The following is a 9,900-nucleotide window of genomic DNA, read 5'->3' as shown; positions in this document are numbered from 1 at the left end:
GTTCAGTCATGGGTGATGAAATAGGGCATGACAATGTTTGGAATTCGTTATCATAATATCATAAATGAAAAATAATAGAAAAATGGCTGAAATAGTTTGCCTAAGTGAAAATGTCAGTCATTTGATCATGCACTGTAACAAATATACAGACTAGGACTTTTAAGAATTGTGTTTTAAATGGCCGAAAATTAAGGTAACGAGAAGAAAATAATTAATTTGTTGCGGCTACATATGTACTAAGGAAGTACACTACTACCTGCACCGTATGGTGTAGCCCTTCGTGCAGGCGTAGGTGTCGCCTCGATCTACTCAACTGGGGTACGATGACATGCATCAACCAAGTCACCGAGTCACCAAATTGACCACCCGACCCCGTTAGTCGCCTCTATAATGACAAGCAGAGTCGCATTTTACCATGAAGTTGAGCAGGCTTGTTATATATACATTTATATATTCGTCATAACAAGTCACGTCCGCGCCTGTTCGTATGGCTGTGCTCGGCTCTTGATTGGACGCCGCCTTTCACAGTGCCCGTGAGACACCGTTATTCACGAAACGCCCACGCAGATCACTGCACGGATCCATATGAAATTGTTACATGAATTGATCGCACCGTTACATTACCGTGAACTTGGTTGCCATTGATAGCTGGAAACGTGACTTGTGGAATAACCGCGTGCACAGAGGCTGCATTGGCCCCACAATCACGATGGCCCTGGTGGTGAAGCCTGGGCTACACGGGCTGAGGAAGAGAACATTCCTGGAGGTGGCCCCTGTCGTCGGTTTATGGTGTCTCGGTTTGCCTTTGGACCCCCATGACCACACAACAGACCCAGCACCAGTGTGTACGCAAGTAGGCATGACATTGTAGCACGGCCTTATAGGAAATATGGAACATTTGGCGTTACGCCCGAAAACAGCGTTGCTCTTGAAATATTTCCACGTCAAGTGAGTTTACACGTAAAAGAAAAAATAAAAGACCGAGTTTGTGTCGTGTGGAACTTCCTCAAAGAAACGGTTCATGTCCGCCCCCAAAGGTCTGCTTTGCAAACATACTCGGCTCAGTTGACGTTTCAACTCCCTATAGGTTGTGTGTTGGGTGACACGGCGCTTATACTTATCACATTAATACACCAGGAAGTTTCACAGTCATCATACCTGCCGTGTACTAAATCATTTATTTATTCTTTGAACAGGAATAACACGACTACCAAACTGACGTTTGCAAATTATGTGTATGCTTGACAAGTGCATGGTGTCCAGTTCACGGTATTGTTTCAACGTAAAGTATAAGTACAGTATAGATACATGGACCATGCTCATCCAGCACAGCTGCAGGAGACGAGTTACCGACACATATTTACAACATGTTACATGAAACTGTTCTAATGCCTCCTATCTATGACAAACCCATACATCAGAAGAATTCCAAAGCATAGGGCTTACATTGTATTTGAGAATTCGACATTTCAAAGAGAACGGTGGGAGCAAGATTTGTTAATTTCCACTGGAAACCGTTTATAGGAAACGTGCTTTACATTTGTGTGAATATGGGTTTGCACTGAGGTTGAGGTTTTCAGTGCGATATCATAATACATGAACATCCATTTTTCAATATTCGTACGTTTACCACCGTTACTGAACACAAGGTTTTAAGTTTTATTGGAATTAACTTTCAAGCACTGCTTTCAAAAATACTTCCATAATATATGTATGTTCTCTTATAAACGAATAACATTATGAAAAAACCTCAGACAAATCATCGGCAAATATAGTAATAAAAGCAAGTCTAAAAAATCTAAACACACCTCTCCCGCCGTACTGGTGTAATATACTTCAAGTTGGTTAATAAATATAGAATAGAAGTGGAATAATACAACCCTGACGAACACCATTTAAACAATCGAATTATTCGAAAAAATGCTGACATTTGAAATTTTCACAGCTGCTGTTGTCTACGAATACATATTACGAATTATATTGAGCATTATGCCTTGAATATTTTGTTAATCTAACATTTACCATTAAAATCTCTATTTAAGAAAACGAAAGCTTTATGAAAGTACGACTAAAATAAAATACAATAAGATCTAGCCGTGGATTTGGATAAACAGAACAGGATTGGTGCTGTTCCAAATGTGGCGGCGCATTGACGACACCAGATGATTGACAAGAGCCTGGGGATGTTGTTCCAAATGTGGCGGCGCATTGAAAACACCAGATGATTGACAAGATCCTGGGGATGTTGTTTCAAATGTGGCGGCGCATTGACGACACCAGATGATTGACAAGAGCCTGTGGAGGTTGTTCCAAATGTGGCGGCGCATTGACGACACCAGATGATTGACAAGAGCCTGTGGAGGTTGTTCCAAATGTGGCGGCGCATCGAAGACACCAGATGATTGACAAGAGCCTGTGGAGGTTGTTTCAAATGTGGCGGCGCATTGACGACACCAGATGATTGACAAGAGCCTGTGGAGGTTGTTCCAAATGTGGCGGCGCATCGAAGACACCAGATGATTGACAAGAGCCTGTGGAGGCTGTTCCAAATGTGGCGGCGCATCGAAGACACCAGATGAATGAAAACAGCCTGTGGGTGTTGTTTCAAATGTGGCGGCGCATCGAAGACACCAGATGATTGACAAGAGCCTGTGGAGGTTGTTCCAAATGTGGCGGCGCATTGACGACACCAGATGATTGACAAGAGCCTGTGGAGGTTGTTCCAAATGTGGCGGCGCATCGAAGACACCAGATGAATGAAAACAGCCTGTGGGTGTTGTTTCAAATGTGGCGGCGCATCGAAGACACCAGATGATTGACAAGAGCCTGTGGAGGTTGTTCCAAATGTGGCGGCGCATCGAAGACACCAGATGATTGACAAGAGCCTGTGGAGGTTGTTTCAAATGTGGCGGCGCATTGACGACACCAGATGATTGACAAGAGCCTGTGGAGGTTGTTCCAAATGTGGCGGCGCATCGAAGACACCAGATGATTGACAAGAGCCTGTGGAGGCTGTTCCAAATGTGGCGGCGCATCGAAGACACCAGATGAATGAAAACAGCCTGTGGGTGTTGTTTCAAATGTGGCGGCGCATCGAAGACACCAGATGATTGACAAGAGCCTGTGGAGGTTGTTCCAAATGTGGCGGCGCATTGACGACACCAGATGATTGACAAGAGCCTGTGGAGGTTGTTCCAAATGTGGCGGCGCATCGAAGACACCAGATGAATGAAAACAGCCTGTGGGTGTTGTTTCAAATGTGGCGGCGCATCGAAGACACCAGATGATTGACAAGAGCCTGTGGAGGTTGTTCCAAATGTGGCGGCGCATTGACGACACCAGATGATTGACAAGAGCCTGGGGATGTTGTTTCAAATGTGGCGGCGCATTGAAGGGGCAGAGATGTCGGCCATGGAAGTACAGCGATGTTATCTTATCTCAAAAAGTGTCAAAAAAGAGTATCAGTTGTAGAAGACCCAGTAGAAATCCAGCTTGCCTTCTTGTTGATAGCGTATCATCGTACCTCATTTGCGGGATCGATGCTCATGATGGACATCACTGGATTGTCTGGTGCAAACTCGATTACTATTAGTTGGTATTCCATAATACATGTATTAGCGATACACATTCAATTTTCACATTCACTGTTGTCAACAAGATACATTGCCAGTAATTCGTTTTTGGTATACATAACACTGTATATAGAAATGTATACTGGAAATCCAAACGTTTGGTATCTTTAGTGCATTTCCTATATTTCGTTCCATGAAATGTCGTTCGTGACATGTCGTCCATTTTGAACAAACAATAGGTAAATTTTCCGTTGCAATATATTTATCATACCCCTTGAATGTTTTAAAATAGTTAGAAGGGTATCATTTAGCCCTAAGTCAGTTGTTGGGAATTTTAGCTGAATTTGTTACGGTTTCTCTCCATCCTTCCGGTATGTTCAGCAACATCCTATTATAGTCCAAGAAGGTGCCTTTATGTTGTCTCTTACTTTCAGGGAATTAACCTTCCTGTGGCATCGATCTGTGCATATGTCTCTTATGGTATGAATGCCTTTGTCATTCCAGCCTTTTTCAGTGTGACATGGGTTTATAAATTATAAATTAATGGTTAAACCAGCGTTGTTCATGGATAATTTCTGATCTGTTTTATGTTTCTTGTAATACGTTTCCCATATATGAAGTAAGCTTGCATTTATGGGGAAAATACCTGGATTTGTAAAGCTGTATTTAGATAAGTCTCGTCTTAGTCTTTCAATGCTTTTCTGTTTACCATTCTCATGCCTACATTCCTGTATTATTTTATCACGACCATTGTCTCTATTTAGTCGGGTTTATCGTTCCAAATGAATTTAAAAAATATTTTACTAAGTTCATCAATGAATTGTTTTGGAGGATTAGGTAAAGAATAAAAAAGGGCATAGTGTGGGCAATGGCAGTCATTTTTCCAATGAGGGTCAAATGCCGTTTCCTCCAAATGGCTAATCGTCTATTAATGGTTTCTAGTCTTTTTCCCGGAGGTCCTGAAGATGAACATTTAGTGTGATACCTGACACTTCGTACTCACCCATGTGCCAATCAAGCTGGGAATCCAGACATGAGTTTATATTGCTACCTATAATGGACCCTCTCCATAATACCTTTGTTTTATCTATGTTCATATTCAGACCTGAAAATGTATGTAGGGCTGTTAAAGTGTCTATAGAGGATCTGAGGCTAGTATCGGTCCCGCCTAGAAATAGTTCTGTGACCGTCTGCGTACCGGTTCAGCTTATATTCCTCGTTATTAAGACTATTCCATTAATAATAGTTATTTCTAATCATAATTCCTAAGATTTCCGCTACCATGGTAACACATAAGGTGAGCTTGGGTTCCCCTGGCGACAACCTCTGGTGGTATTGAAGGAAGTTGAAAGATGTCCATCTTGAATTATACAGGAGGAAGTGTTTTACAGTGGTATAGCAATCCATTGTATCGCGTATAGGCCAAATCAGAATCTTTACCACCTTAAGAATACATTGTTTTTGAATCTGTATCAAAAGCTTTTTCGAAGTCTATGACCATTAACATACCTTGTGTATTAGTTTTTTGGGGGTGGTCGGGTAGCCTAGTGGTTAAACCGTTCGCTCGTCACGCCCAAGACCCGGGTTCGATTCCCGACATGGGTACAATATGTGAAGCCCATTTCTGGTGTCCCCCGCCGTGATATTGCTGGAATATTGCTAAAAGCGGCGTAAAACCATACTCACTCATCGTTTATTAGTTCTCTCAGTTTTGTAAATAACATTGAAAAGGAGCCTTATATTTAAGGATTCAAGCATTTTATTGAGGTCAAAGGCCATAAGACCCATAGAACAGATAAAGTCATGTGACTCACAAATTCACAACATATGTAAGGTGTGACTGCATAAGTATTATAATACCCACTTGTAACATTCAATACATCAATAGTGTAGTAATTAGTCTACCATTCTTTTCTTATACAGAACATGTAAAAAGGGTACTTTGCTTTATCAAAGATCCTCTCATCATTATAAGAGTTACGCATGCTTACCATGTCATCACTAACAAAAGTGTTGAGATGCTCATATGCTGACAAATGTTTGCTTCTTATCTGTGCGGACAGAGGTCAATGAAAATTACGTGCGCTTCGTCTTCAAGTACATTACATTCTGGGCACACAAACTCGTTCTCTACATCAACAGACATGCTTCTTCTATATTTCTGAATACCCAATCAATTATAACCGACTCTAAACTGTAACCGTCCAAAACTATACTTGGGGATGAAAATATTTACTTTACAATTTTCAAGTTGAAAGGATGGCTTTATACATGAATAGAATACCAAACAGGGGTTAGTTATCATTGAAGAGTGTTTGTAGACCCTTTCACGACCAATCCGAGCCCTCCAGAGGCAACCTGGACTCATCTGTGAACTGAACAGCTCCCTCAACCGGTGGCGTGCGGGTCTGTCACTAATAGCTCTCAACCCAGGAATTGTCAGAGCTGTTAATGTGGCAGTTTGGTAAACTATCGATACTGTAGATTCACCAACAGAATGCTGTTGTCTTGTTGACGTGACGTCATACGCGGACGACCGGTCAGTGGCACGTCATGGGTGTTGCCCTGTTATATATTGTGTCTCCAAAGAGATGATCTTGTGTTTCGATGAACATTAAAATGTCTGGCAATTTCGTTTTGCGCCGTTCCTGTTTGCAACATACGATACTGATACGGCATGATCAACACTGATACGACATGGTCAACACTGATACGACCTGGTCAACATTGATACGACCTGATCAACACTGAAACGACATGGTCAACACTGAAACGACATGGTCAAAACTGATACGACCTGATCAACACTGATACGACATAATCAACACTGATACGACATGGTCAACATTGATACGACATGGTCAACACTGAAACGACATGGTCAACACTGAAACGACATGGTCAAAACTGATACGACCTGATCAACACTGATACGACATAATCAACACTGATACGACATAATCAACACTGATACGACATAATCAACACTGATACGACATGGTCAACACTGATACGACATGGTCAACACTGATACGACATGGTCAACACTGACACGACATGGTCAACACTGACATGACATGGTCAACACTGACACGACATGGTCAACACTGATACGACATCATCAACTCTGATACGACATAATCAACACTGATACGACATAATCAACACTGATACGACATGGTCAACACTGATACGACATAATCAACACTGATACGACATAATCAACACTGATACGACATGATCAACACTGATACGACCTGATCAACACTGATAGGACATGGTCAACACTGATACGACCTGATCAACACTGATACGACATAATCAACACTGATACGACCTGATCAACACTGATACGACATGGTCAACACTGATACGACCTGATCAACACTGATACGACATGATCAACACTGATACGACATAACAAACACTGATACGACATAACAAACACTGATACGACCTGGTCAACACTGATACGACATAATCAACACTGATACGACATAATCAGCACTGATACGACCTGATCAACACTGATACGACATAATCAACACTGATACGACCTGATCAACACTGATACGACATGGTCAACACTGATACGACATAATCAACACTGATACGACATGGTCAACACTGATACGGCATAATCAACACTGATACGACATGGTCAACACTGACATGACATGGTCAACACTGACACGACATGATCAACACTGATACGACATGGTCAACACTGATACGACATGGTCATCATGGATACGGGTCCGTGCCATTGATATTGTCCGCCATTCCGCCTGAAGCTGTGCCACATTGGCGGGTGCTGGGTCTCTCTCCATCCGAGAATATCCCACAGATGCTCTACGGGGACGTGTCGGGGGACTTAGCGGGCTAGTCCAATGTCCGTATGCCTTTTCGTTAGAGAGAATCGATGATGGCCTTGACATTGTGATCATGTAGTTCAAAATTTCTGCTGATAATTCTAGGTAATGTAAGAACTACAGGATGCAAATGTCCATTCACAATAACCTAATCAGTTCGCCTGTCAAGCGTGATACTGCCCACACATCTTGACTCTACCGCCCAATATAGATCATGGTCAAAACATGTTGCACTGGCATACCGCTCGCCGCTACGTTGCCAACTACGTTTCTACCAACTGTGTTTGTTTGTTTGTTGTTTAACGCCGCACTCAGCAATATTCCAGCTGTATGACAGCGGTCTATAAATAATCGAGTCTAGACCAGACAATCCAGTGATTGACAACAGGAGCATCGATCCACGCAATTGGGATCGATGACATGCATCAACCAAGTCAGCGAGCCTGACCGCCTGATCCCGTTAGTCGCCTTTTACGGCAAGCATGGGTTGCTGAAGACCTATTCTACCCCGGGTCTTCATGGGCCCTACAATCTGTGAATCGAAGGCGAAACCTGGATTCGTCTGTCAAAATGTGTGACGTCATTGTCGTACAGCCCGTCATTGCATGGTGTTGCCAAGCCCACCCCAATCTTTGCCTCCTATGGTAAGCTGTCGGTTTGTAACGGTAGATGTTGAAATTCGCCTTTCTGATATTGTGCAGAATTAGCTAGAGGAGCAGATTTGAATCTATTGCAGAGTGCATGTAATGTAATGAGACGATCTTGTCTAGGTGGTTTGTTAGGCCTGCCATATCCAGGTTTCCTTGCAAACCCACTCGGTTGTCGGTACTTGTCCCACAGTTAATCTACTTTTTGATTTCCAATCATTAAAATGATAGAATTATGAAAACAAAGTATAGTCGCCTTGACGCCGTCACTGGTCACGTATCGGTGACTCCCGGATTAATTAGGCCAGAATACGTGCTGGGCGGGCCATCATCACCTGATCAGGTTAATGTGTGAATTTGGCAAAACGATATTCTGATATGAAATATAACATACATACCATGTTGTGTATATAAATAAAGCTTATTAGTCACTGACTGTGATATTGCCATATTACGACATTGTAGAGGAGTGTTAAAATTATCATTTCCCTACTAAAGACAGAACAGAATGGAAGTTAAATAAATCAGTTATAGGTATGGCCCATTTTCCCACTTGAATTGACAATTTTACAGTTACAGAAAACATTTCTGTGATAGTTATTGAATATTTCATATGATTGACGACTATATATGTTTGTACTTCTCGTAGATTTTGAATAATATCATAACGTACAAACACAGTAAACAGAGAGGGGTTAACTGTGTGCCCATCGCCCAGGATAATGACTAATGACTAAATGTTTGCACTACTTTGTGTTTGCACCTAAATCTTAACATATTCGCTTTGGTTAAATGTCTTAGACCTATGCTGATGGAAATAGCTAAAACAAATAACCACCAATACATCAGCCTACAGGAGTCCGAACAGAAACATGTATCAGTTTTAATTACCGATGCAGCCTATATTGGGTGTAGTTTTATAACACATTAATTGATATAAGAATTCCTGTTCTCAACGGCGCGGCGGGTATTTTGGCTTCAATCATCTCGTTAAACGACGCCAGGGGTTAGGGGGAAAAGAGGAAGATATCTGTCAAAACCATGTTATTCGTAGAATGAATAATACTGAAAGTACACACACGCACTGATATATAAACTTTATGATAATATATAATGTGTGCGTTTGTTCAAAGCATATATGTCTTACACTGAATGTGCGGATCCTGTAACAGGCACAACTCTACCATTTGTCGAGCTAGTGGAGAAACACTAGCGTATGGACATGAAGTCATTTACCACGTAATAAACACCTTTATGTAGAGTGTATGCCGGGATCTGACACCATGCCCTGATGGCTAGTTCTAATTCACATGAACATATCCTATTACTGTCATAACGATGTTTAAAAGTGTTGCTCGCTTATAGTATTTGGTCCATGGCGGGCCCGTATCCATCCCTGTCCTTCCAAATGCATACCCGCCTACAGCGGCAACCCGCAAATACAGATTTACCAAATAATTTCCATTTCTTTCCCACCCGCAAACTATACGAATAAATTAGATCTCAGTTTGAGAGTAGCACTGTTCACTGTACTGATTATTGAACTGTGTGCAAAAAAATAATTTTATTACAAATGTGCACGTTTGTTTTTCTTCGCTGTCTGTGTGGATCCACCAAAGCTCATATCGATGTCATGAAATAATGATGTGAAAATATGTAGCATTTCAATATTGCTTGAATTCAATCATCTGTTTTTGTGTGTAAAATAATTAGTACCTCATAGCGTCAACATTAAATCGAACTATACCAAGTTTCTATGATAATTTCTTTTTGGTAACGGTGTTGTAAATTCAAGCATATTTATATGTG

This window comes from Haliotis cracherodii, unplaced genomic scaffold (assembly GCF_022045235.1).
Source record: "Haliotis cracherodii isolate W230 unplaced genomic scaffold, xgHalCrac1.p SCAF_8, whole genome shotgun sequence".
In the NCBI taxonomy this organism is placed as follows: Eukaryota; Metazoa; Mollusca; class Gastropoda; order Lepetellida; family Haliotidae; genus Haliotis; species Haliotis cracherodii.
Note: the sequence above shows the minus strand (reverse complement) of the source record.